The sequence below is a fragment of the Pipistrellus hanaki genome (genome assembly GCF_964339955.1).
Source record: "Pipistrellus hanaki genome assembly, chromosome: 5".
In the NCBI taxonomy this organism is placed as follows: domain Eukaryota; kingdom Metazoa; phylum Chordata; class Mammalia; order Chiroptera; family Vespertilionidae; genus Pipistrellus; species Pipistrellus hanaki.
Window position 1 is genome coordinate 28,891,434 of NC_140507.1, and position 27,136 is coordinate 28,918,569.

Below are 27,136 nucleotides of genomic sequence, written 5' to 3' on the forward strand. Positions count from 1 at the left end.
CAAAATCCTCAACAAAATTCTAGCATATCGGCTTCAGCAGAACATCAGAAAGATCTTACACCATGACCAAGTAGGATTTATTCCGGGAATGCAAGGATGGTACAATATCCGCAAATCAATAAACGTGGTACATCACATAAACAAATTGAGAGATAAAAATCATATAGTCATATCAATTGATGCAGAAAAAGCATTTGATAAAATCCAACACCCTTTCCTGATAAAAACTCTCAACAAGGTGGGAGTACAAGGATCATACCTCAACATAATGAAAGCTATATATGATAAACCCACAGCCAACATCATACTTAATGGGCAAAAACTAAAACCATTTCCCCTAAGAACAGGAACAAGACAGGGATGCCCACTCTCACCACTCCTGTTTGACATAGTACTGGAAGTACGAGCCATTGCAATTAGACAAGAAGAGGATATAAAAGGCATCCAAATTGGAAAAGAAGAAGTAAAGTTATCCTTATTTGCAGATGACATGATATTCTACATAAAAAACCCAAAGGACTCCATCAAAAAACTAATAGACTTAATAAATGAATTTGGCAATGTAGCAGGATACAAAATTAGTGATAAGAAATCTATGGCATTTCTATACACTAATAGTGAACTTTCGGAAAAAGAGACTAAAAAAGCAATCCCATTTACCATCGCGCCAAAAAAATTAAGATACCTAGGAATAAACTTAACTAAGGAGGTAAAAGACCTATACACAGAAAACTACATGACACTGAAAAAAGAGATAGAGGAAGATGTAAACAGATGGAAGAACATACCATGTTCATGGATTGGTAGAATCAGTATCATCAAAATTCCCATACTTCCCAAAGCAATTTATAGGTTCAATGCACTCCCCATTAAAATACCAATGGCATATTTCACTGACCTAGAAAGAACTCTCCAAAAATTCATCTGGAACAAAAAAAGACCCTGAATAGCCACAGCAATCCTGAGAAAGAAGAGTAAAGTAGGAGGGATCTCAATATCAGATTTCAAGCTGTATTACAAAGCCACTGTTCTCAAAACAGCCTGGTACTGGTACAAGAACAGACATATAGATCAATGGAATCGAATCGAGAACCCAGATATCAACCCAAATCACTATGCTCAATTAATATTTGACAAAGGAGGCACGAACATACAATGGAGTTAAGACAGTCTCTTCAATAAATGGTGTTGGGAAAATTAGATACATGCAAAGGAATGAAACTAGATCACCAACTTACACCATACACAAAAATAAACTCAAAATAGTTACAGGATTTAAACATAAGACGGGAAACCATAAAAATACTAGAAAAACCATAAAAATATTAGAGGCATCCACAGGCAGCAAAATCTCAGACATGTGCCAAAAGAACTTCTTCACTGATACTGCCCCTAGGGCAATGGAAGCTAAAGAGAAAATAAACAAATGGGACTACATCAAAATAAAAAGCTTTTGCACAGCAAAAGAACCCATCAACAAAACAACAAGAAAGCATACTGTATGGGAGAACATATTTGCAAATGTTATCATTGATAAAGGTTTAATCTCCAACATCTACAGACAACTTATACAACTTAACAAAAGGAAAATAAATAAGCCAATTAAAAAATGGGCAATAGACCTAAATAGAATCTTTTCAAAAGAAGACAGAAGGAAGGCCAAGAGGCACATGAAAACATGCTCAAAGTCACTAATTATGCAAAAGATGCAAATCAAAACAACAATGCGGTACCATCTCACAACTGTCAGAATGGCCAACATCAACAAATCAACTAACGACAAGTGTTGGCAAGGTTGCGGAGAAAAAGGAACCCTCGTTCACTGCTGGTGGGAATGCAGACTGGTGCAACCACTGTGGAGAATAATATAGAGCTTCCTCAAAAAACTGAAAATGGAACTCCCATTTGACTCAGTAATCCTACTCCTAGGAATATATGCCAAGAAACTAGAAACACCAATCAGAAAGGATATATGCACCCCTATGTTCATAGCAGCACAATTTACAATAGCTAGGATTTGGAAACAGCCTAGGTGACCATCAGCAGATGATTGGATCCAAAAACTATGGTACATCTACACAATGGAATACTATGCTACCATAAAAAGAAGGAATTCTTATCATTTGCAGCAACCTGGATAGAATTGGAGAACATCATGCTGAGTGAAATAAGCCAGTCAATGAAAGAGAAACACCACATGACCTCACTCATTTATGGATAATAAAGAACATTATAAACTGATGAACCAAAAGATAGATATAGAGACAGTAAAGCAACAAGCAGACTGTCAAATTTTAGCGGGGAGGGTAGAGAGATATGGGGGAGATAAGAGATCAACAGTAAGACTTTTATGCATGCATATAAGTATAACCAATGGACACAAAACTCTGGGGAGGCAGGGCATGTATGGGAGGGGGGGGCAATGGCAAGATATGTACACATATAATAATTTAATAAAAAAATTTACTTTAAAAGAAAAAAAATATCTTGCACATTCTCTGTCCCACAGAAGACACTTTGAAGTAGGTTGCTTTATTCAAGCCTCAAAACCAGCCTGTGAATTAGGAGTTACTATTCCCACTTCACAGCTGAAAAAGCTGAGGATCAAGGAGTCTACTGGTGCTTCTCAACCTTTAGTGTGCATGTGAGTAACCTGGAGCTCATGCTAAATGCAGATTCTAGTCTGGCTCAGGACCTGAGACTCTTCATTTCTAACCTGTGTAGCTCGGAGCCAAAGATTGGGCAGCATCCCATGGAATCAGCAATAGTTAATCAGGGCTGGGATGGGACCCAGATCTGTCTGACACTAGGCCAGGGCCCTTCTACCTAACAGGTATGGGGATACTGTAATTAATGCAGACCTGAGCTGCCCTTGAGGACCGCCCACCAGGTCAGGCAGGTGGACACCTCCTCAGGTGGCATGAGGCATGAAGTGCTGCCTTAATACTGGGAATAAATTCCTGCTGGTGGGAGCCATGAATGCTGAGGGAGAGAGTAATCCTATCTGGGGAGCAGAGGATCAGGAAGGAACTACAGAGCTTAGCCTTCAAAAAGCAGCAGAACTCAATCCCAGGGGAGGAAACAATTGGCATCAAAGAATATTACATCTGAGAGGGCAGCACAGGCATAGGCCCAAAGCTGTGATGACAGTGAGTACTTGCTTCTCAACAGTGAGAATTCTGGTGTGGCTGGAGTGTGTCCTGTGCTCCCCATCTGCAGTGTTTGGCTTTTGTGAGAAATGTCTGGTGTCCTCCAGTCCCGAGTCCTCGCAGACCCTGAGTAAGTAGGTCAGGAGGGATGGATTGGGGCTTCAGCCAGGGTATGAGAGGACTCAGGATTTGCCCAGCTTCTGTCTGGTTCTGGCCACCAGCTCAGAACCATTCCCTCCTTCTTCCTGGCAACCCCAGACCATGTGAGACAGAGAGGAAGGTATGGACTGAAAATGCACTTAGCCTCTCTTTACCCGGGAAATCAGTTTGGGGACTCTGAGAGCAGAGGGAGGGAGCCCACTGTCTAAGGATTCTCGACCCTGGCTGCATAATAAGGTCACCTGAAGGACTTAAATTTTACATATATATATATATATATATATATATATATATATATATATATATATAATTTTTTCTGCTTTAGTCAGTCTGGAGTGAAACCCTGGCACCGTATTTGAAAATCTCCCCAGAAGATTCAAATGCAAAGTCAGGGTTTAGAAGCCTTGATATGCACAAATTCAGAAAAGCCTGGGGCAAAAGGAGCTGGCAGGATTCCTGGGAGAGGAATAAATATTTCAGACATTGGCACAGCTGGGGGGGAAAAAATGCTTCTTTTATAACATAAAGAACATAAACAAAAGAAGGTGAAAGGAGAGCACCTATACCACACGTAGTTTGTCAAAATTTTCTAAGATTAAATTCTGTTTTTAGTCATATTTATGGGTTACATCTGATTATATCAGAAATATACAGGTGCTGCAGAATATTTGAAAAACAAAAACAAAAAACTTAAGTGCAAAGAAGAAAATAAAAATATGACAACCCAGAGATAACCATCCTATGGTATATGTCTTCCTAGCCTTAGGCATGTTTGTAATACACACACAGCCTCATGTAGCTATCAATATAGGATAACATCTCCCATAAACTCTCACTCCCTCCCTAATGCTACAGTTTCTTTGATTGCTAATTGTTCTTCCCTTCCCTGCATTCTGAAAGAAATCCCTAAAGGCAGAAACTTTGTTTTTCTCTCCTCTCTGTACCCATGTCTAGAGGATCTAGCACACAGCAGGCATTCCATAATTACTTGTTGAGTGGTATGTTATCATTTAAGGTCTTGGACATTGAAGTCAGACCTGAATCTGACCCAAACCAGCTCTGCCACTTACTTGGACAAATCACCTAAATATGCTAACCCTCAGTTTCCTCATCTATGCAATGGACACAAGAAGAAAACCACCCAACACAGCTTCTATGCTCAGTATAGGGCCTGGCATGTAGTAAGTGCTATGTAAAGTGTGGAGGGTTGATACCCTGATGATAAAGAAATGCAGAACTGAGAGAAAGAAGCACTGAATTTCAATTGACCTTATCTACAAAGTTCTGTTTTAGAAGACAAAAAAAAAAAAAAAAAAAAAAAATCAGAGAGTATTCTGTTCCCATCCTACATGAAAAGCACCTTGGGATGCTGTTCAATAAAAAGCTGAAAGGCCCTGGCCAGTGGTGCTAAGTGATTAGAGTTTTGGCCCAAACACAGAAGGGTCATGGATTCAATTTCAGGTCAAGGGCATGTACATGAGTTGCAGGTTTGCTCCCTGCCCTACTCCATATCTGGAATTGTGTAGAAGGCAACCAGTCAATGTGTCTGTCACATCAATGTTTCTCCCTCTCTTTCCCCCAGGCCCTTCCACTCTTTCTGAAGAGCAATAGGAACAATATTCTTAGGTGAGGATTAATAACAATAACAACAATAAACACAAAACAAAAAGCTGAATGTTATTCAACAACCATTTGTTTTCTTCTTCTATATTCTTATTCAGGGGACAGAATGGTGCGCTGGCAATCATACCCTCTTACCGGACACAGAAGGGGCTTCGCTGCAGGTCCACTCTCCCAAAGGCAGAATTGTTGCTTCATAGCATGGCCTATCCCCTGCAGGACCTCCATGTGCAAGAGGGCAGCATTGCATCTGGCTCTGGGGAAGCTGACCTGGGCCCCATATCACCTTTTGGTCATCACCAGTTGTCTTTAGTCACGTTATGATCTGAGAACCTAATAAGAGCTTCAATAGAGAGAAAAATCCCCAGCACCTCGGACAGCCTACACAAAGCAAGCAAATAAATGTTAAGGAAAAGATTGAAATAATGCATATTGATTTTATGTGGTTGGGTTTCTTTTTATCTTTTCATCTTTTGTTTCATCTCTACTAAACACAAATGGTTGGCCTTATTTGAGTATTAGGGACCCTATTTCACTCTGAATATGGCATCCTATAAGGCATATCTCTTCCTTCCTTAAAAGTACTCAAAACCCTTTACTTGCAAATAGAGAAAGACTATACATTTCCCCTGGGTTAACTTGGAATGGTTCTCTCTTGTGTATCTGGGAAGCATTCCGGTTATGTAACTTGTACCTTTGGCCAGGGCACTCCTACAGATTAGATCAATCAGATGTATTATCCCTGGTCATTTTAAGGTTTGTGGCCTCAAAAAGCTAATAAACCACAACAGACTATAGCCTAGGACAGGCTGGGCAGTGGCCACTGAATTGATCTGCTAGAGCTTACCAAGTGATGGTTAACCTGCCTCTGCAGAAGCCTTCACAGTGGTAAAGAATATGAACTTTTGAATCATACAGTCATGGGTATAAGTCATGGCACTGACAGTTCTTTTTCTGTGACTTTGAACAAGTCATTTAACATTTCTAAGCATATAAAGTGATGGCATGAGGGCTGAACTTACAAGCTCACTGTATGGATTAAGTGGGATAAATGCATAACAAGGGTTAAGCAAGGGCTCTGGAATGTTGAAAACATGCAACAACGGTAGTAATCATTCAAATCATAATTACAAGTTAGGGAAACTACACCAAGGTCCATTATTGAAATAAAAATGGTACAAAGTTTCTCAAATGGCCCCGAAGATATGCTACTTTTTATTATTTTCCTTTTTTCAGCTGATCAATATGGAAGCTAAGCTCAGAATACAGCAAGAAAGAGACAAGAGCTTGACCTGGAGGGAAGAGCACTGCTCCCTGGGGCCCCGCCCCACCCTCCTCAGACAGCAGTGAGGGCCCCTTCTCCATTCCCCCACCCATGCTTTGAGTTTCATCTTCACTAAACCCCAAGGCCTCTAGAAAAATGGGAAATAAAGCCCTGTATGATACTTCATCTAAGGGGAAAATAGGTTTCCTAGGATGAAACCAGTAAGACAAGCTGTTTTTTATTATAGGTTAAATTATTTGCTGGTTCAATGTAGAATAAATTCAGATAATAACATTCAATGGCTAAACAGCTACACAGATACTAAACTGAATAAAAATCTAATTTCAGGGCAAAGCCGATGAAGGTGCAGTCTTTGTGCAAACCACTTTTTATCGTTTGCTGCTTTTCTTTCAGCATAGAACTGCCTTCAGGTTGAGTCTTGGCTCACTTTTCCTCCCATATGTGAATGCTTCAAAAGCAAAACTTGGGGTCAGAGAGATGCAGATGAAGACAGTGTTTGCTTGAGAGAGGCTGCTGGTGAAACAGGGTTCGACCTGGCCTAACTTGACTTTTTCAGAATGGACTCATTTTCAGTAAGTGCGCTGAGATTAAGTAGTGCATACACAGAAACACCACTTTCTCACTTGCTAGTGAATGAGAAATTGATAAGGGGGTCATACATGTCCTTCTTCTGACTTGCACCCCTCTCCCTGTGTATCTCTCATCATGTGAAGGCCAGTAATAATCAGAAAAGTGGCTACCTAAAGAGAGGATCAGAACAACTTGTTCACTTAATAAGCATTTCTTGAACATCTCCTGTGAGTGTGGCTCTGTGCAAGGCACTGTGAATGATGACTAAATTATACCTCACTCTTGCCATCCTATAATCCGCAACCTACTGAAGAATTAAACAATGATGTGGAACTAGCACAAAGTGACATGGAAAGTGAATGAAGCTTTGGGAACCCAGGACAGAGGCATCTATCCCAGGGCAAGGGCCACAGTGGAGGGGAGTTGGAAAAGTTTGGAGGCAATGATCCTGGAGCTAAGTTCTAATTCCAAAGGATGTTCTGAAAGGTATGAGATGAAGAAAGAAGAGGGCTGCTGGGGAATGGTAGAAAGAGGGAGCAAGGAAAAGTGTTCAACAATTCCTATTTATTTTGGCTCATAAGCTATGTGCCTTTTGCATCCAATATGAAGCTGGATGTTGTTTCATACCTTCAAGTCCCAAATAGGTATCCTTGGGAACCTTTTCCTCTGAATATTGCTAAGAAGGCTGATGTCAATTTCCCCCTCGTGAGAATCACACTGAATAGCATCCCTTTGTTGAAAAGTTAAACCAACCTCTTTGGCCTGGATTACTTTCTCTTTGACTGTACATATCTACCCTGACCTATTATGTTTTGCTCATTTCTCAGAGGGCAAATAGATATTTGTTATGGCAAAAGTTTTTGTTCAGGGAACATACTCATTGATATAGACATATGTATTATCTTTATGATCTTTGAAAAGTGCAAGGAAGATTGCCCCAGGTTTGAGGGCCAGTGAGATGTAAAAGGTCAGAAGCTCACTGCCTATAGTTCTCTTATGTTTTAGTGGATACCACTCTTTCTCTGGACAATTATTCATTCAATCTCTATTTGCTCACTGGTAGATTTATCATTTTAGTATCCTGTCCCACAGAGTAGAGATAAGATGTTCAGTGAAAAACAGACCAAGTAGAAGCCCTAATGAAATTCATAGCCCAGTGAAGGTAGCAGATAATGATCAAGTAAGCAAGAACTTAAATGAAAAAATTGAAACAGTGATAATACAATATGTAAATAGACTAAAGAATAATGGTGATGAGAAAAAAGGGAGAAGTTAAAAATAAGGATTATAGATGTTTTTCATGTGATAGGAAAGGAGTTCATTTCAGTCCAGGTAAGGCAAGAAGATCAACTCAAATCAGGCAGTACAATTGTGAAAGAAGTTACAGTTTTCTAAGAACCAGAAAAGGAGGTATGGACTGACTATATATTAAGGCTCAAATCTGAGGCTTAGGTGGAATTATTCTGAATCTGAGGCTTAGGTAGAATTATTCTGAACAGGCAGCCAAATCCATCAGTATCCTAAGTCTGAGGCCAGTGACTTCAATTGGCCAGAAATGGCAAATCTGCTCTCCTAATTTGAGGAAATGTCTTTCACTCTGGAAATAATACTAGAGTTTGTAAAATGTATACAAAACACACCCATAGTATTAAACTTCTGTATTTGGCTTTGAAAGATTTTACAATCATAGCAACTTGTGTGTTTTTTTGTTATTTGTGGTAATTTTTCTCATCCTCTCCCAGGAATATTGGGGTTACCAATAGTCTCATAAAAAAAAATTAGGTTTTTTCCCCCCATATATTTTACATGAGTCTGTGTGATAAGTATAACCTTTCCTTTAAAAGTATGTTTGAAGAAAATGTAAAATGTAGAACTTATAAACAAAAATGATTCCTTAACAACATAAAAACAACTTAAATTGCGATCAGGTTTTCTTTAAAATAGAAACATAACATAAGATGAAGTAATCCTCTTCTTTATAAAGCAAATATGACATAAGGAGAAAATTACCAAGGACCACGGCACTGAGATTTCACTAGCCAGTTTGTTTTCTCCAAGAGCAGGGAAACTCACAAATGCCTGTAACACCAATATCACAACTCTGATTCTAACTAAAGAAAGTCTTTTTAAGTACACATCCTTCTTTCCTGTTTTTCCTCATATTTTCTCCTCTCTGAGGAGACAAAGAGTACTGAGCTTTATATTCAATGTTCATTTTCAGAAACACAGCAACACTGAGGAGAGGAGCATTTTATCACAAGTGTGATAAAAACTTTCAACATAAAATAAAATATGTGTAGGTAGCAGTATGCCACCACACAGACCTAAATAGTTTATAATTCATATAGAGATATTGACTATTTGATATATGTTTATCATCAAATCCCTGTGTATCAGGAATCTTTAGGGAACACAGTATATAGTAAATGTGTTACATCAAAAGTCATTTTATTTGTAAAGAGTATTCTGTAATCTATCATATAAATCAAAATATGCTCTAAATGTCAGCTATTCTGTCACTATGTTCAGATAATATAATCAGTAGCATGGTGAGGCTCTTAGATGTTGGAATCTAGCATCAGGGGCTGGCTGAAATCCTGACTTCTGCCCTAACCTTTGAACTCTGAAAGTGCCTTTCCACATCAGGAGAAGAATGCAACAATGAAGCCTACTTCAAGGGACTATAGGGTGTGGAAGAGGTAGATAAGGTGATGTGTAAGTATTTGATAAAGTGTAGGATACAGAGAAGTTCCCCCAAATCCATTAATGATAACTCATAACATTAATCCTATCAAATAAAAGAGTAATATGCAAATTGACCAACACACAAGATGGCTGCCCCCATGTGGACACAAGATGGCCATCACAAGATGGCCAGCAGGGGAGGACAGTTGGGAGGGACTAAGCCTGCAGGGGAGGGCAGTTGGGTCCCTCAGCCTGGCCTGTGCCCTCTCACAATCTGGGACCTCCTCAGGAGATATTGGAGAGCCTGTTTCAGCCTGACCCCTACAGACTAGGCCAAGGGATCTCCCACTGCTGCACAAATTCATGCACTGGACCTCTAGTTATAGATAATTATAAATAATTATTGGCCCCACGTTTATCAAGTTCTGCTCATGTTCCACCATCTTCATGGAAACTCATACCCCACCAAGTGCCCATGGCCTTTCTTCCTGTTTCTGCATTCCTCGAGAATATGTCATCTGAATTACATAATGCAATTTTTTATCATGTACAACTGTGAATTATTCTCCAGATTATGTTACATGTGTAATTCCTGTACTGTTATGAATAACATTATATGTGCAACTCCTATCACCTCCTCTAGGAAATTCTCAATGAAACCGCTTAGGTTCCCTCCAGGATTATCAGGTGAGTTCTGTGCTTCCTGGTGTCCAATGCCTTACCCTCTACTACAGCAAGTCATACGGAATTATGAATTTTAATTTTCATGTAAATACCTCTTTATTATGTTGCATGTTCTTGGGAGAAAAGACTACCTTACTCATCTCTCCATGCCCAGGACTGGCACAGAACAAATGCTAGTGAACTGAACTGTCCCATGCTCAGAAATTCTTAGGATATGGATACTAGGTTTTTACTGTGTTTTGGCCACTCGGTAGTAAGGCTGAGCTACCTGTTTAATGATGCCTCTTCCACTAGCCATCCTAGCCATGTGGTAAGCATTAGAACACTTGGGAGAGAGAGAAACATCCTGTGAGAGAAACATCGGAATACCTTCCCAGACATGCCCTGACCAGGGATCAAACTCACAATCTTTTGATATATGGAATGACACTTCAATCAACTTAGTCACCAGGCCAGAGTTATGTTACTTTTTTTTTTCTTTTTCTTTTTTTAATTCTCACCCTAGATATTTTCCCATTGATTCTTAGAGAGACTGGAAGAGAGGGGGGAAGACAGAGAGAAATATTGATATGAGAGAAACACATCAACTGGTTGCCTCTTACACACACCCCTACCAGAGCCTGGACCCAGGGGGAGCCTGCAATGGAGGTATGTGCCCTTAACTGAAATTGAACCTAGGACCCTTTAGCCTGAGGAGGATGCTTTATCTGCTGAACCAAACTGGCTAGGGCATGTTACATTCTTTTAGAAACACTAGAGATACCAACATGGCCACAGCCACCAATGAAATAAGCCACACTTGCTGGGTTATCAAAACCTCTGACCTTTAAAATCATATGGCTCTAATTTGTACGTTCCTCTGAACTAGAGTTGTGATATACTATGTAAACGATATGGTTTACACACATATATCCTATGTCTTTTTTGTTTCCTTCAGAGTTTTTATTGCTCCTTCTTTCCTTCCTCCTCCCCTTCCTTCCTTTTTATCTTTCCTCCGTTTTCCTCCCTCCCTCTCTCCTTTCATCTTTCTTTTTGTGAATTTATTTACTATGGCTCTCTCCCAAGGAATTTAACTTTTCTTTAAAATATGTTTTTTATTTATTTTAGAGAGAGAGGAAAGGAAAGGCTGAGGGAAGGAAACATGGATATGAGAGAAACTTTAATTGGCTGTCTCCTATATGCCCCCTACTGGGGATTGAGCCCACAATCCAGGCATGTGCCCTAACCAGGTATCCAACGACAACTTTTCAGTGCATGGGATGATGCGCAACCAGCCAGTGCTTATCTGACTGTTTTACCACCAAAACTCCAGAGCCTAAAACATCACCTAAATATAAATATAAATATAAATATAAATATAAATATAAATATAAATATAAATATATATCAGCAGTATTTACAATACCCAAGACAGAAGCAACCCAAGTGCCCAACAATAGACAAGTGGATAAAAATGTGGTATATATATACAATGAAATCTTATTTGGGCATAATGAAAGAATGACATTTTATAATTTGGGACAGACAACATGGATGGACCTAGAGGGTATTATTGTAAACCATAAATCAGTCAAAGAAAGACAAATACTATATTATTTCATTTATATGTGGAATATAAAAACAACAACAATATAAACCAAGAAAACAGAAACAGACTTATAGTTACAGAGAAAATGCTGATAGTTGCCGGAGAAAAGGGGGGTTAGATGGGGGGTTAGGTGAAAAAGGTGAAGGGATTGAAAAGTACAATTAGTAGTTACAGAATAGTAACAGGGATATAAATTGAAGCATAGGGAATGGTCAATAACATTGAAATAACTATGGTGATGTCAGGTGGATACTGGAAATACCAGGGTAATACTTTATAAAGTATATCATTGCCTAACCACTATGTTCTATACCTGAAACCAATACAAAATAACATTGAAAGAAAAAATATATACACTTTTGTTTAAATAAAAAAAAATAGCAAAGCTGGGTCTTTAAGAGAATGAAATTTTTATGTCTAGGAGTTTGGAAGCAAAAACTGTTTGAAACATATTTAAAAATTTTATGTAATGTTACTGTGTCTAGAAAATCATTACAGTAGGGATTTATCCACTTAAGTTTTCACCAATTTAGTAAGTATTTATTGAGTGTCTAATATAATCCATGAACTTTATTTATATCTAATTGGTTATACAATACTGTACAAGGCAGATGGGAAATTTAAGAAGAAAAAAGTAAATGGAAACCTATACCTTTCTGTTCTCATGAAGCATGCATTCATGTTGCAAGTAACAGGCAGTAAACAATAACACATACTAGTCCATTTCTGGTGAGTTTAATGAATCAGGATATTATGGGTTAGATTAAATACAAGTACTGGAAATGCATTTTCTCTTCACAGCAAGGAAGACATTGCTGTTGTGCCTTGGCCATGCTATTTGCACTGCCCAGTTATTGCAGTACATATTAAAGTGTGGGTGAAGATCCCCTAGTAGGCTAGGAAATTAAGTTTTTACTTACATTTTTAATGATTAAAATAGAAAATATCAGAGATTATCTCACATATTGAAGGTAAGTATTAATTTGTTTCAGATTTAATTGTATTGATATACTGGTTCTAATACAGAATTTGTCTTACAGCAGGTCACCATAAAAAATGTGTGAGCCCCAATCAGTGTTTCTCAGTGGTGAGGACATCAGCACTGAATGGTCTTAGTTTCAATTAAGGGCCTGTACCTGGGTTGCAGGTTCAATCCCTGGCCCTGGTTAGGGTGCAGGAGAGAGGGAACCAGTCAATGTGTCTCTCTCACATCAATCTTTTTCTATCTCTCTCCCTCTCCCTCCCTCCTTTCTATTCTCTCTGAAAAGCAATGGAAAAAATATCATCTGTTGAGGATTAACAAAAATAAAATAAGAATAAAAAATAGATTTTAAAAAATGTATGAAAGCATGGTTCCTCAAGCTAGAAACTCAGCATTTTCCCCACCCTGTATGAAATGCTAAGGGACCATTTATACTGATGACAAGATAGAAAGCTGGTTCATTTGGGTGTTAACAAATATTGATAGATACATTTAACTTCAGTCCTATTTCAAAGTAGTTTCTAATTTTGTCTACACTATTTCTTACTTATCTTACCTTGAACAAGTTTATTTTTGCCTCTCTCTAAAGCTCACGTTCTTGATATAAAACACAGGGAAAAGAAGAAAAAAAAAAGAAAAAAGAAAAAAAAAAAAAAAAACACAGGGAAATACTTTTTTCAAAAGAAGGTTTCACAATTAAAAGAGATGATACAAGTAAAGCTCTTAACACTGTCATTCAACTAGTTGTTAATAAGAATCTATCATACCCCAGGCACAGGGTTAAGAAAATCATGAATAGTTCTTAATTCTCATCTGGTTTAAAATCTTACTCTTTGCTATATAAATTAGTGGTCCTCAACTTTGGCAGTAAAATAGAAACATCTGGGGAGTTTTTAAAAAATACTGATTTTTATTCCCATAAGTATGATTTAATTTGTCTGAGATTAATATTTTTATGCTGTCAAGGTGCTGCTAATGTGAAGCCAGTATTGAGAAGCAAGGGCTTATAACAGTCAAGTGATAGAAGGAAACTAGATTTTGGGTAGCAGGCACACAATAGAGTATACAGATGTCACATTATAAAGAGGTACAACTGAAACTTATGTAATGTTATTACTAACCAATGTCGCCCCAATATATTTAATATTTTAAAGAGCATATACATTTGTATAACTTTTCACTCTGTCTATAATACCTAGAACATTTTCTGGCTCAGTGTGGTATAATAAATTCTTACAAAAGGAAGGACTTTAAAATTCTAAAAAAATGTTAGCATCTGTAAAACCCATGAATTAATTTTATCATTATTCTCTGGCTGAATATTAGTTAACAATCAGTTTGTTATTGTTTATTTATTAAATTTTTTTCTTTCATTTTTAGTTTTGAACCCCATTTATAAAAGTATTTCAATTAATTTTTATTAACCTTTTCTCCTAAATGATTAATATTAAGGACAGAAATTACCCTTTAATATCCATTTTCAGTGTCAATTATCAAGTTAAAGTTCCATGGTATGTTTTTCTATATGAAATATTCAAATTGACAATCATTTGGATATTTCTTTCATTTTTGCTTTTTGTCCCATTAATACATTAACTAATTGCCCATTTCTCTTCACCTTCTATTAATGAATTTCCATTTAGCAAAAGTGTATTAAAAAACTAAAAAGTCTCTCTTTGCCTGATTCAAATCCCCATTTCCCTCAGCATCCCTTGTGTTTCATCATTTCAAGAATTTTCAACAAGTTAAAAAACAAACTAATATCTTTAAGACCATGTTTTGCCTTCCATGAAGATAGGATTAAGGTATCTGATTAAAGCATTCCATTCTTTCTTATTTCTCTTTCAAATGAAGCTGAGCAAACCACCTGAAATATTAGGAAGCTTTCTGAATTTCCCACCAATTAAGACTCAGTATTGATGATATTTCTATTTATTCTCTTCTTTGGAGACACATAGAGGTAGCTTCCATCTCTCATTTCTTAATTTAAACCTTAAGAGTGCATGTGGGCTCTGGAAACACAGAGATAATCACTTTGACTTGGTGGCACCTATCTATGTGGTCTTAGCCCAGTCACTTAAATTTTCTGTTTTCCAATTTCCATATTGGCAAATGGAGAGATAAAGCATATATAATATATATATATGATCATTATGACCAGTCAACCAAACAACTGAACAACCAGTTGCTATGACATGCACTGACCACCAGGGGGCAGGCACTCATTGCAGCAGTGGTCAGTGTGCTCCCACAGCCAACCTCCCATGGCCAGCCAACCTCTCATGGTCCTTCCCCCCAGTTGGCCAACCCCCTGCGGTCCCTCCCCATGACTGGCCAGATTGTGGCCTATCAGCCCCAATTGCTGGCTGGGGAGAGGGACCCACCCATGCACGAATTTGTGCACTGTGCCTCTAGTTAGATATAATAAATATGAAGTATTCAGTACAATGCCTATACCTCCTAGAGTACAATTATTGCAGAAATTACCAGGTGACTGAAAACACACAACAGGCACTCAGAAGATTCAGGAAAACCCCTTTATTTGCAGATGCACTAGTACAGGGATTCCGGGAAGTCAGTCTCCAAAGCCTGAGCACCAAGTGCAGGGTGGGGGAAGGCTTTCCCTTTTATCCCCTTATTTCTTTGTCTCCCAAACTATGGACCAGGCTTCCAAACTTTTCACAGGCTTTTCAGCCCCCTGGGTTGGAATGGGGGAAGTGAGATTATGACCAACTTGCCCAGACTAGCTGGCGCCAGCAGTTAATCTTCTGTGAGGGCTTTTGATGGCCCCACAGATAAACAGGTTCAAGCATATACAAGCAGATAGGGGGTTGTGGCTAGCAAGCATATACATTGGAATGCAGGTTGGGGGACTCAGGCTGCCTTCATATAATAAATGGTATAAAGCATTAACATTAAAGTAGTAGGCTTCCCATCATTCATAATAACCCATTATGTTAGTATAAGGAATACAGCATTCTTTCCATGAATAATTTCAGTCCATTTCTCATTAGAGAAAGAAGACTTGAACACTGGAGAGTTGGTTCCCTAGGAGCACATCTGTTACAAGAACATTTATCCATTCATTTGATAAAAATTAATCAGGTACTCTCACTTTGCCAGGCTCTGGGCTAGGAGCCAGGGGGCCAGCAGGGATCAGGGGAGACACATTCTCAGCTCATTGGAACTTACAGTCTTGCCAGGGAGAATAAAAGTTTCATGAATGTGCTGTTGTGTGATAAGGAAAAGTTGCCTTCCAATCCCACAGGGACTCTGTGATTGATGAGCTCATCCTGACAAGCACAGAATCAATGATAAAGATGAGCAGGAGGAAGATGAGGATGACAACGACAAAGATAACAACAATGACCTGCATCTTTTATTTGAAAAGATGATGGCTTTCTCTATTATCATTCCTTTTAAGGAATGTTAAGATCCCCTTCACTACTTATAATGCAAAAGTGTTTGGACCAAGGAGTGACATGGTCCACAGTGAACAAGAAGCCTGAGTACAATGAGTGCTGCCTGATGACTTTGCTGAGGAGTTCTCTCCAGAATAGTGCTCAGACACTGGTTTCATCAGAAATCCTATAGTTTGCTCTTCTTGATTTTATCAAAAAGATAGTGAAAGGGGCAGAAATAGAGTGTTGGGGAACCAGTTAGTACTGTAAGAAATATTAACCGTGCTCTGGTAATTGTGATTATTTTGTTCTGATTAAAGAAGGCACATTCTAATTTGGCTGGCAGCTGCACTCAGACCTGGGAGCTTCTCCTGGAAATGCAGCCCACCCTCCCCATTTGGAGCTGCCCATCATCCTGGAAAGATTAACAGCTTTGTTCCAGAAACTAGAATCACCAGCCCTTTAAAGATCCCCAACTTTTTTTGCATAACTGCAGGCCTTTGCAAATCTCCAGCCTGTTTACCTGTTAACTGCTCATTTGGCCTACCCTATGGCTATTTCCCCATGTAACCCCAGCCCTTGCATATCACTAAGCCCTTGAAGATCCCCAGCCCTTTTGCATATCTGTAAACTGTCCATTTGCCCTTTTGCCTACTTTCCTTTGTACTTCTACCTATATAAGCAGCTGGGTTATGGTGGGCTACAGAGCAGATTTTTGCTAGATTGGTACCGGGAAGAGAACATCTCTGCCCTTGCTACTCCAATGACCCTGTTGGGGAAGATGGTGAGGACTCGGGATACTGAACCCTTTTTATCGCCCCCCAACCCTCCTCCCCTCCCCTTTAGCAGTTGTCGATCTTATCCCCAATTCCTGAGTCTTTTGTAATCCCCAAAGCTAAGAATAGCTTGTGGAACAAGAATGGGGGAATGAAAAGGAAAATTGGGAAGGGGGAAGGGAGGGGCTTGCAACCTAGTTCAGTATCTGGTTAAAACTGTAGTCTTATTTCCCCACTGACTGACTGACTGGGGTGGAGCTCCAGAGCCTAACCCCAGGGCCCTCCCATAGCTAACTTGGGAGGAGCTGCAGAGCATGCCCCAAGGCCCCACCAAGACTGCCTTGGGCAGAGCTGGGGGACTGCCACAGGAGGAGATATATAGGCCAGGCCTCCCAAGGAGTTCATTTCAGGCTTTGGATCTGGAATTCCCCTGGACTAACAGATCTGTGAAATAAAGGTTAAACTTTCCTCCCTCAGAGTGCTGTCTGATCTTTCTCCCCTGTATTCTGCCACAATAATCCCAGGCCTGTATCCTCACTGACAAGGTCAACCTTTACCTTAATTGAGCCTATCTGTCTTTTTGTATCTATAATAACATATCCTTCAAATGTCTGGGTAACTGGTAACTTCCCTTTTTCTGGACCCCTAATGTACCCTGGCACTAGGACAAATACCATAAATTCCTTCACTGTTATCATGTTAATTGTCCCTGCAAGCACCTAAGTATGTGGATATCATTTTACCTTTTATCCAATCCCAGGGGTTCTCTTCCCCCCCCTCTCCCCCAGTCAGAGAGGCAGTCTATTAAAAAAAGAACTGGTGTTGCCTCGGAAGTGGGGGGTAGTCTTAAACAGCGAATATAGGCCTAAACCTATGTTTTAACTGTAAAATTAGGGGGTCATCTTATAGGCCGGAAAATACAGTGTTCAATATTTTCTAGCTATTGATACTACCCAAAGAACCATCATTGAGTATAGGGACTCAGAGTTATTGATAGAAGGATGGTGTGCAGGGAGTCCTAATAATTGAGTCAGATGGGCCACATTCAACAAGTATCATTGAGTACTACCCTCAAAGCACAGTATAGCCCACAAAGGCAATTCACTCAATTTTTTTCTCACAAGGACCCCATACTCAAGTAAATGAAATAGATATGGTATTAGGTCTAGTACTAATTAATGTCGTTTTCTAATACCTTTTTTAAATCGAATTTATTTAAACAATACAACAAAATTTAATCAACAATATAGTTGCCGTTGTTTTCTACTTCTTGTGCCCAACGCTCAGGAAGTATTTTAATCCCTCTGTTGTAAAATTCTTGTGATTTTGATGCAAAAAATTCGGTCAATGCATTTTTGAGGCATTCTTCATTATTAAATTTTTTTCCAAGAAGAAAGTTTTGCAAAGAACGAAACAAATGGTAATCGGAAGAGGCAATATCAGGAGAATATGCAGGTTGAGGGGGAACTTCCCATTCCAACTGGCGCAGTTTTTCAGCAGTGATTCTTGCAGTATGCGGTCGTGCGTTATCGTGGTGAAGAATTACGCCCTTCTGATTAATCAACGTGGGTTCTTTTTCTCTTAAAGCTTGGGCTAACCTTTCCAATTGGGCACTATACACTGCACTTGTAATGGTTTGGTTAGATGGTAAAAGTTCATAATGAAGAATTCCTTTAAAATTCCACCAAACACACAACATCACTTTTTTCGCATGCAAGTCAGGTTTTGGCGTGGGCTGCGGAGCCTCATTTTTGTCCAACCATTGAGGCCGCCTTTTCAAATTAACATACAGCACCCATTCTTCATCTCCGGTAACAATTTGCTCTAAAAACGGCAAACGGTTTTGACGAGAGAGGAGCGAACTGGAAATTGTGACTTTGATTATGGCTATTGTCGGTCAACTCATGAGGAACCCATTTTCCAAACTTTTGGACTTTGCCAAGTGCACACAATTGATTGGAAATTGTTTTTTGTGAACAATTTAAAGTTGTCGCAAGCTCTTGTTGGGTAATTTGAGGATTTTGCACCAAAAGAGCTTGAAGAGCTTCTTGATCAAAATTGGACACACGGCCTCGACCACTCTTGTCATCTAACGAAAAATTTCCCTCGTGAAATTTCTCAAACCAACGCTGGCATTTTCTGGCGCTAACTGCATCTTGACCAAGAGCACTACAGATGTTTTTTGCAGCCTCACTTGCTTTTCTTCCTAATTGGAACTCGTAAAGCATGCAGTGCTGAATATGCTCTTCATCCGCCATCTTCTTAGCCCTAGTTCTGCAACAAAAACCAAACCAAACACAAACTTTTTCAAGCAAAACTTGTTAACTGCACTTCACACGTTCTGTAGATAACACGTGTTTGAAGGTTATGTTGTTGGACCCCCCGAAGGAGACCCCTGCCCTGACCCAGGATCAGCGACGACCCAGTCAAACGCAAGAGACGGCACTTGATGCAAACAGCAAGAGGATTTAATTCCAGCGCGCTGGGACCTGACCTGTTACTCACGCAGGAGCAGCCAAGTCAAGTCCCGAGCAGAACTTCTTACAGGCTTATAAAGGCAAAAACCGCAAAGTTAGAACAAAGGAGGAGGGGAGAGGGTCTTCCAGAAAGAGGGACAGGAATTCCTTGAGGGGAGTATAGACATTATCACAAGGAACAGGGTGGAACCGCTGCAGGACGTTGATAATACATCCAGTTTACTACCTCTAGGGGCTGAGTCTGGTGGTCTGGTGCTGTGTTGATAATACATCCAGTTTACTACCTCTAGGGGCTGAGTCTGGTGGTCTGGTGCTGTGTGGCTCATACCCTGTTTTTCCTGGGGCAGTTATAAAGGTCACATTCCCAAGGGAAGTCTGGGCTAGCAGGGGAATTTTTCTATATTATTTCTTTCAGCCTCTACATTGTCAATACAAGTCAACGCCAAGCAAGATTTTAAACGAATGTTTAAAAACGACATTAATTATTACTAGACCTGATATTAGCTATACCTAGTATAATGCCTGGCACATAAAGACACCCAATTGTATTTACTGAATGATTTCCTCTGTTGTTTTTCTATTCTCCATTTAATTTATTTCTGCTCTAATTTTCATTAAGCACATACCTTAGATTTAATATGCTCATTTTCTACTTTCTTAAGATGAAAGGTTACTTATTAGAGATTTTTATTCTTTTTAAAAGATATAGTCATTGACAGCTATAAATGTCCCCTTTAACAATGCTTTCACTGTAACATTTTTGAATGTTGTGTTTCTAATTTTTCTCAAAATATTTTCTAACCTCATTTCATCTTTGATGCATTGGTTATTTAAGATTATATTGCTTAATTTGCATATAACTTATAATTTCCCTAAATTTTCTGATTTCTAATTCAATTCTTTTGTGGCTGTGACACAAAAATTATATGATCTCAATTGTTTTTAATATATTGAGGTTTGTTTTATGGCCTAACATGTGGTCAATCTGGAGAATGTACCATGTGCATCTGATAAGAGTGTATCTTCTGCTACTATTAAGTATTCTATAGATGTGTTAGGTTTAGTTGCTTTATATTTTGTTAAAGTCTTCCATTTCCTTATACATCTTCAGTCTAACTGTTCTATCCATTATTCAAATATTATTGTTGAATTGTCTGTTTTTCCCTTAAATTTTATCCATTTTTGCATTATGAAGCTCCCTAACAACTTTTGTATTAAAGTTTACTTTTTCTGGTATTAGTAAAGCCCTTCCAGTTAGATTCTGGTTATTGTTTTCATAGTATATCTTTTTCTTCATCCTTTTACTTTCAACTTATTTGTGTCTATGATTCTAAAGTGTGTCTCTAGTAGACAGCATATATTGCATAGTGTTTTTGATTATGGAATCTGCCACAAATCTCTGGCTTTCTTCTTTTTGCTTCGTTCCTTTTTCTTTCTGTTTCTCAGAATGGGTAACCCAACTGACCTATACTGATTATAAGTAAGTGAACTTGTGGCCTCATCATAACACTTGCTTAATTTTAGAGATATTCAAGAAAAGTGTAGATAACTTCTCTGTGATGTCTTCCCAAATCAAGTTTTACAAGTCCTTTTCTTAGTGATGTTTTGTTTTCCAGTCACTTCTAAGGCACATCACTATATAAGGAAAATAAAATGTACTAGAGCTCAGCTTTATGACTGACATACATATATTTTCCTGCCAAGTTAAAGAGCTTCTGTAACTTTTCAGGAAAATATATGTCAATTCTTACCTCCATTTTTCCTGTTGTTTCTCCTACTAGAAGATTCATGTCCATCTATATGCACATCTCATTGGTTTTACTACCATCTTGGAAACTGCTCAGAGAGCATATAATTGGTTCTCACCAGCCCCTCAATCTAATAGACTGTTTAATCCCTCTTATTTCTCAATAATCAGATTTCCAAACAAGACTTTGACCTTCCCAAAAAAACTTGATCTTCAGCTTCCTTCCAAAAAAACAAAAAAAACAAAAAACACCCTCTTTCATTTCAGCATCAATCAGATACTGCATCTGTGTGTTCTAGATTCTGCCATTCCCATTTGCTAGTGCATTTGTGTACCATTTAATTTAAACAAGTTTCCCAGATGACTGTATTCACGCCTCTCTGATGATAAACACCTCCAGCAGAGATGACGTGAATGGGGTTCTGTTTTTGTACCAACCCACTGTGTGAAGCACTCAAGCACAGTGCTTGCAATTATTCAGCAGTTATAATACATAATTGCAGAGTTATTTTGTCCTTAAAATTCTATGGGAGGATAGTAATCAGGGATAATGGAAGAAAAGAAGAGGCAGGTTGTGAGTTGAGAGAAAAATTAAAAGAATTAGGCAAAGAACTGTAAAAGAAACACATAAATCATTTTTTCCTTGCAAATGTAGTTTATAAAAATGAAAAACAAAAGTTTCTTTGTCTTTTAGAAAAGAAACATACACACATATACTAACCAGACACTGGCCAAATCTAAAAGGAATCTTACCACAACTACAACAAATTTAAAGAGAAAGAAAAGACTAATATGTTTTTAGGTATGTGTGTGTGTGTGTGTGTGTGTGTGTGTGTGTGTGTGTTTAAAGGAAGATCAGCAGATGATCTCTGTACATGACTAATATTCACAGGGCCTCCCTCCTATTTTACCTATACCCAAATAGGTTACTCATTAAATAGGGGATTTTTTGCAATAATTTTTTCCTTCCCTGGGAAACAGAGCCCAGCTCTCACTAACATCTTGAAAGTTCTCTTCACCTAGCTCTGCAAACTCAAGGCAAGTGTCCTGGCTTTTATAGGTCTCATGCAACATTCTGACCAGGATATAATAACATCACTTCCTTCATAAAAAAAAAAAAAAAAAAAAAAAGCAGAAGATATTTTCCTTCAATATATTCAAAGATAGGTCTAAATTGTGAGCTTCACATACAAGAAAAAGCTGAAGGGGCTATCACCACCAAACCAGTATTAAATGAAATATTGAAGGATATTCTTTAAGAGGAGCAAGAGGAGTAGGAGGAAGAGGAGGAAGAAAAGGTAAAAGGAGGAGGAGGAGAAGGATGATGAGGAGGAAGAGGTAGAAAGAGGAGGAGAGAGCGAAGAAGAAATTAATAAAATGGCAATAAATACATATCTATCAATAATTGAATCTAAAAATTATAATAAATGAACAAGAAATATAATGAACAAAATAAACTGATGAATAAAATAGAATCAGAGGCACAGAAACATGAAACAGACTGACAAATATCAGAGGAAAGGGATAGGGGGAAGGGAAGAGATTTACAAAAGAATTTATATGCATATAAGCATTACCATGGACACAGACAATAGGATGGTGAAGACCTGGGGCAGGGGCAGTTCCAGGTGGAGGAAGTCAATAGGGGGAATTTGTTATACTCTCAACAATAAAGGTATTTCAAAAAGAATACCAGGAAAAAAAAAAATAAAAGGAATATAAAAGGAAAAATAAAAAACAACAGAAAAAGAAAATTGGAAAAAAGAATAAGAAAGGGGAAAAAAGTAAAGTAAGAAAAGAAAAAATTAGAGATATGAAAAAAGATAAAATGAAATCAGGAAGGAAGGAAGGGAGGAAGGGAGGGAGAGAGGGAGGGAGGGAGGGAGGGAGGGAGGGAGGGAGGGAGGGAAGGAGAGGAAAAAGGTGGAATTTACCTCAGCAGAGTTCAATTATGCTGTGGTTTTCCTCTGGATATGCTATTTGTGAATTTTGTTGAATCCTGCTCTGATGTTGTCCAAACCTGTCTAATTTGTATTGTTTCTGAGTCTCCTGGGAGGTTCTCTGGTGCAAGTCAATATCAGACACTGTCCATGGCTGGCTTTTAGCACTGATCCTAAGTAATCTCAAAGTGGCCTGCTCTGACAGTCCTTGGTTAAAAGTTTCCTCCTCAGATAATCTTCAGGTTGTAATTCAGAGTGACTGTTCCTCAATTTAGTTTTATTTTAATTTGAGTTCTGGAAGGAGATTTGAGAAACATCTACCTATAATGCTGCCATCTTGAAACTCCACTATTTTTCTGTCTGGGACCAAAGATTCCAGGAGAACGAGAATATCAGGAGTTTGAGGAACTTAAAGGTAACAGAGTACCAAATTGAGAGTTTCCCTTTGTAATACTAAAAAATGCTAGAGTGGAATTAAAAAGTGTGGATCTATATTAATCTTAAGGCCCTTGCTACTTACAAATATTCCCCCTGCTATGATAGTTCCCATGCTTTGGGAACTACTGGTCTAAACGAGTCAGGGCAAATGGGTATGAGTGGCCTCTAAAAGAACTCCAGAATTGGAGACTTCACAATTTTGTTCATAATTATTTACAATGATTACCGAGGTGACCATATGTCCCAGTTCAATCCCAATCCAACTTTACACTGTTGTCCCAGCATAATCATTAATTATATACCCTTTTACACAACAATATGTCATGATTTGGGACAATCTACTATATAGGAGGTACCAGGTTGATTATTCACCTGTCTATCATTTTGTGAGCACCTGTTCTGGACTAGCTCTGGGACAATGACTAGAAAGGTAAGGAACATAGTTCCCAGCCCCCAAAAAATCAGGGATGGAAGATCAGGGCAAGGAGGAAAGGGAACCACTTAATGACAACAAAAGTGAGGAAAGTCACTCAGAGGTCTACACCATAAGCTGTTGGAATCATGGAGAAGGAGGGCGGATGAATGAAAGGAACACCAGGTTCCACAGGGAAAAGGGCAAGCAGATCAGTTAATCAGTGATGCCAGACAATGAATATGCTCCACAGAGGCAGGTAGCCCTTTCTCTTTATTTTCATTTCTATATGTTCAGGGAACTGGTGAGGAAAGGATCAAAGTTTCTAATTCATATTTTTTCAATGATTGTTAAGAAAACCTGCCCTGCCTGGTGAACAGTGTAATATGTAGAAATAAAGATGATTGCAAAAGAAAGATATCCTCTACAATTTACTAGTTTGTTTTTCTGTTTGCTTTTTTGGTTTTGGATATTTTTCCCATTGATTTTCTGAGACAGCAGAAGAGAATGAGAGAGGAACATCCATGTGAGAAAGATATTGATTGATTGCTGCCTGTGGTAGCCCCTACTGGGGCAGGGAAATCTGCAACCCACGTAAGTGCCCTTGACCAGGAATCAAACCCAGGACACTTCAGTCTGCCGGCCAACACTCTAACTACAGAGGAGAATTGGCCAGGGTGACAATTAACTAATTTTTTTTTTTTTTTTTTTTTTTTTTTACTGGATCATGTTACTTCTTAGCTTAAAACCCTTCATGGGTTGATTACTCTTCTCACAATAAAATTCATTACTCCTTCTCAAGGCCCACAAGCTCTGCCCTTCTGCAGCCACAACCCCTGCTATTCTCACACTAGCTCACAGAGGTAACCTTAAAAAAAGCCAAATTTTTTCCCATTTAAGCTCTTTTCTAGAGCTTTGATGTTCCAACTGCTTTGTGTACTTCCCCCACAGGAATTTAAAGATCTGAGTTATATACAGTGAAAGCCCACCTGAAAATGACACCAGCACAGGGAAAAGTGACCAAACCAAGGGATCAGCAAAGGTGACTCCTGCTGAGGTCATAGAGCACCCAGACCAGGAGCTGCACTGCTGGGTCCTGGTGTCTGGAACTGGCCCAGCATGCTAGCTGCTGGCCTTTTCCCCACTGAACCACACTTGTTACTGTGGGAGTTCCCTCATAAAGTCCTAGAACTGTATCACTACACGGTTCTCAAATTATACGATGCACAGCCCGAGTCCTGTTCTGAGAATGGAAAACAGAGTATCCAATACATCTTTCTGGACATCAAATTTATTAAAAAACTTGAGAGAATCAAATACTTAAATAAGACCACCCAGAAACATGGGAGCAAAGGAGAGCAGAGGAGGAAGGGCCCCAGGAAAAGCAGTTCAGTCTCTCAAGTTTCACTCGAGTGGAGGCCTAGGGGTGGACTCACAGGGAGGGCAGCTTCTCCACAGGGATGGGGCTCCCAGCAGTCTTCCAAGCTCAGAAGGTATTCTGGATAAGATCCTTCTGAAGGTCATGGAGATGCTGGATACTGTCCTGACGTGCATCCCATGCAGAGAATGCCTGGGCAGTTGGCACACCTCCATGGTCCGCTGGCCCAAGCCCTCTCACCTTGCCCACACTGCATGTATTTCTGGCACCACTCTCACTACAGCTGTTTGTATCCAGCCTCTGGCTCATGTCCCACACCACATGGCCTGCCTCCCTCTACACTCTGGCTGGGTGAATTGTCATCCTTTTCTGTACTCGGGCCCCTTGAACTGTGGTCCTCTTGAAGTCTGGCTGAGTGAACTGTGGACCTCTCCCTCTCTGGTTGGTTGAACTGTCGTCCTCTCCTGCTCTGCCCCTGTGGACTGTCCTCCTCTCCCACTTTGGCTGGGTGAACAGTCCCCCTCGTGCTCTGGCCAAGAGAAATGTCCTCACAACCTGGTCTATAGAACTGTCCTGCCCCCTAGCTCAGGCCAAAGTGTGGTTCCCTCATGCTCTGGCTGAGAGAACAGAACCCCGCCTGCTCTGGCCATGAGAACTGCGGTCCCCTCGGGCTCTGGCCGGATGAACTGTCCTCTCATACTGTGGCCGAAGGAACTGTCCTCTCATACTGTGGCCGAATGAACTGTCCTCTCATACTGTGGCCGGATGAACTGTCCTCTCATACTGTAGCCGGATGAACTGTCCTCCTCTGGTGCTCTGGCCGGATGAACTGTCCTCTCATACTGTGGCCGAAGGAACTGTCCTCTCATACTGTGGCCGAATGAACTGTCCTCTCATACTGTGGCCGGATGAACTGTCCTCTCATACTGTGGCCGGATGAACTGTCCTCTCATACTGTAGCCGGATGAACTGTCCTCCTCTGGTGCTCTGGCCGGATGAACTGTCCTCTCATACTGTGGCCGAAGGAACTGTCCTCTCATACTGTGGCCGGATGAACTGTCCTCTCATACTGTGGCCGGATGAACTGTCCTCCTCTGGTGCTCTGGCCGGATGAACTGTCCTCCTCTGGTGCTCTGGCCAAGTTAACTGTCCTCCTCTGGTGCTCTGGCTGGATGAACTGTCCTCCTCTGGTGCTCTTGTCGGATGAACTGTCCTCCTCTGGTGCTCTGGCCGGATGAACTGTCCTCCTCTGGTGCTCTGGCCGGATGAACTGTCCTCCTCTGGTGCTCTGGCCGGATGAACTGTCCTCTCATACTGTGGCCGAAGGAACTGTCCTCCTCTGGTGCTCTGGCCGGATGAACTGTCCTCCTCTGGTGCTCTTGTCGGATGAACTGTCCTCCTCTGGTGCTCTTGTCGGATGAACTGTCCTCCTCTGGTGCTCTTGTCGGATGAACTGTCCTCCTCTGGTGCTCTTGTCGGATGAACTGTCCTCCTCTGGTGCTCTGGCCGGATGAACTGTCCTCCTCTGGTGCTCTTGTCGGATGAACTGTCCTTCTCTGGTGCTCTGGCCGGATGAACCGTCCTCCTCTGGTGCTCTTGTCGGATGAACTGTCCTCCTCTGGTGCTCTGGCCGGATGAACTGTCCTCTCATACTGTGGCCGAAGGAACTGTCCTCCTCTGGTGCTCTGGCCGGATGAACTGGCCTCCTCTGGTGCTCTGGCCGGATGAACTGTTCTCCTCTGGTGCTCTGGCCGGATGAACTGTCCTCCTCTGGTGCTCTGGCCGGATGAACTGTCCTCTCATACTGTGGCCGAAGGAACTGTCCTCCTCTGGTGCTCTGGCCGG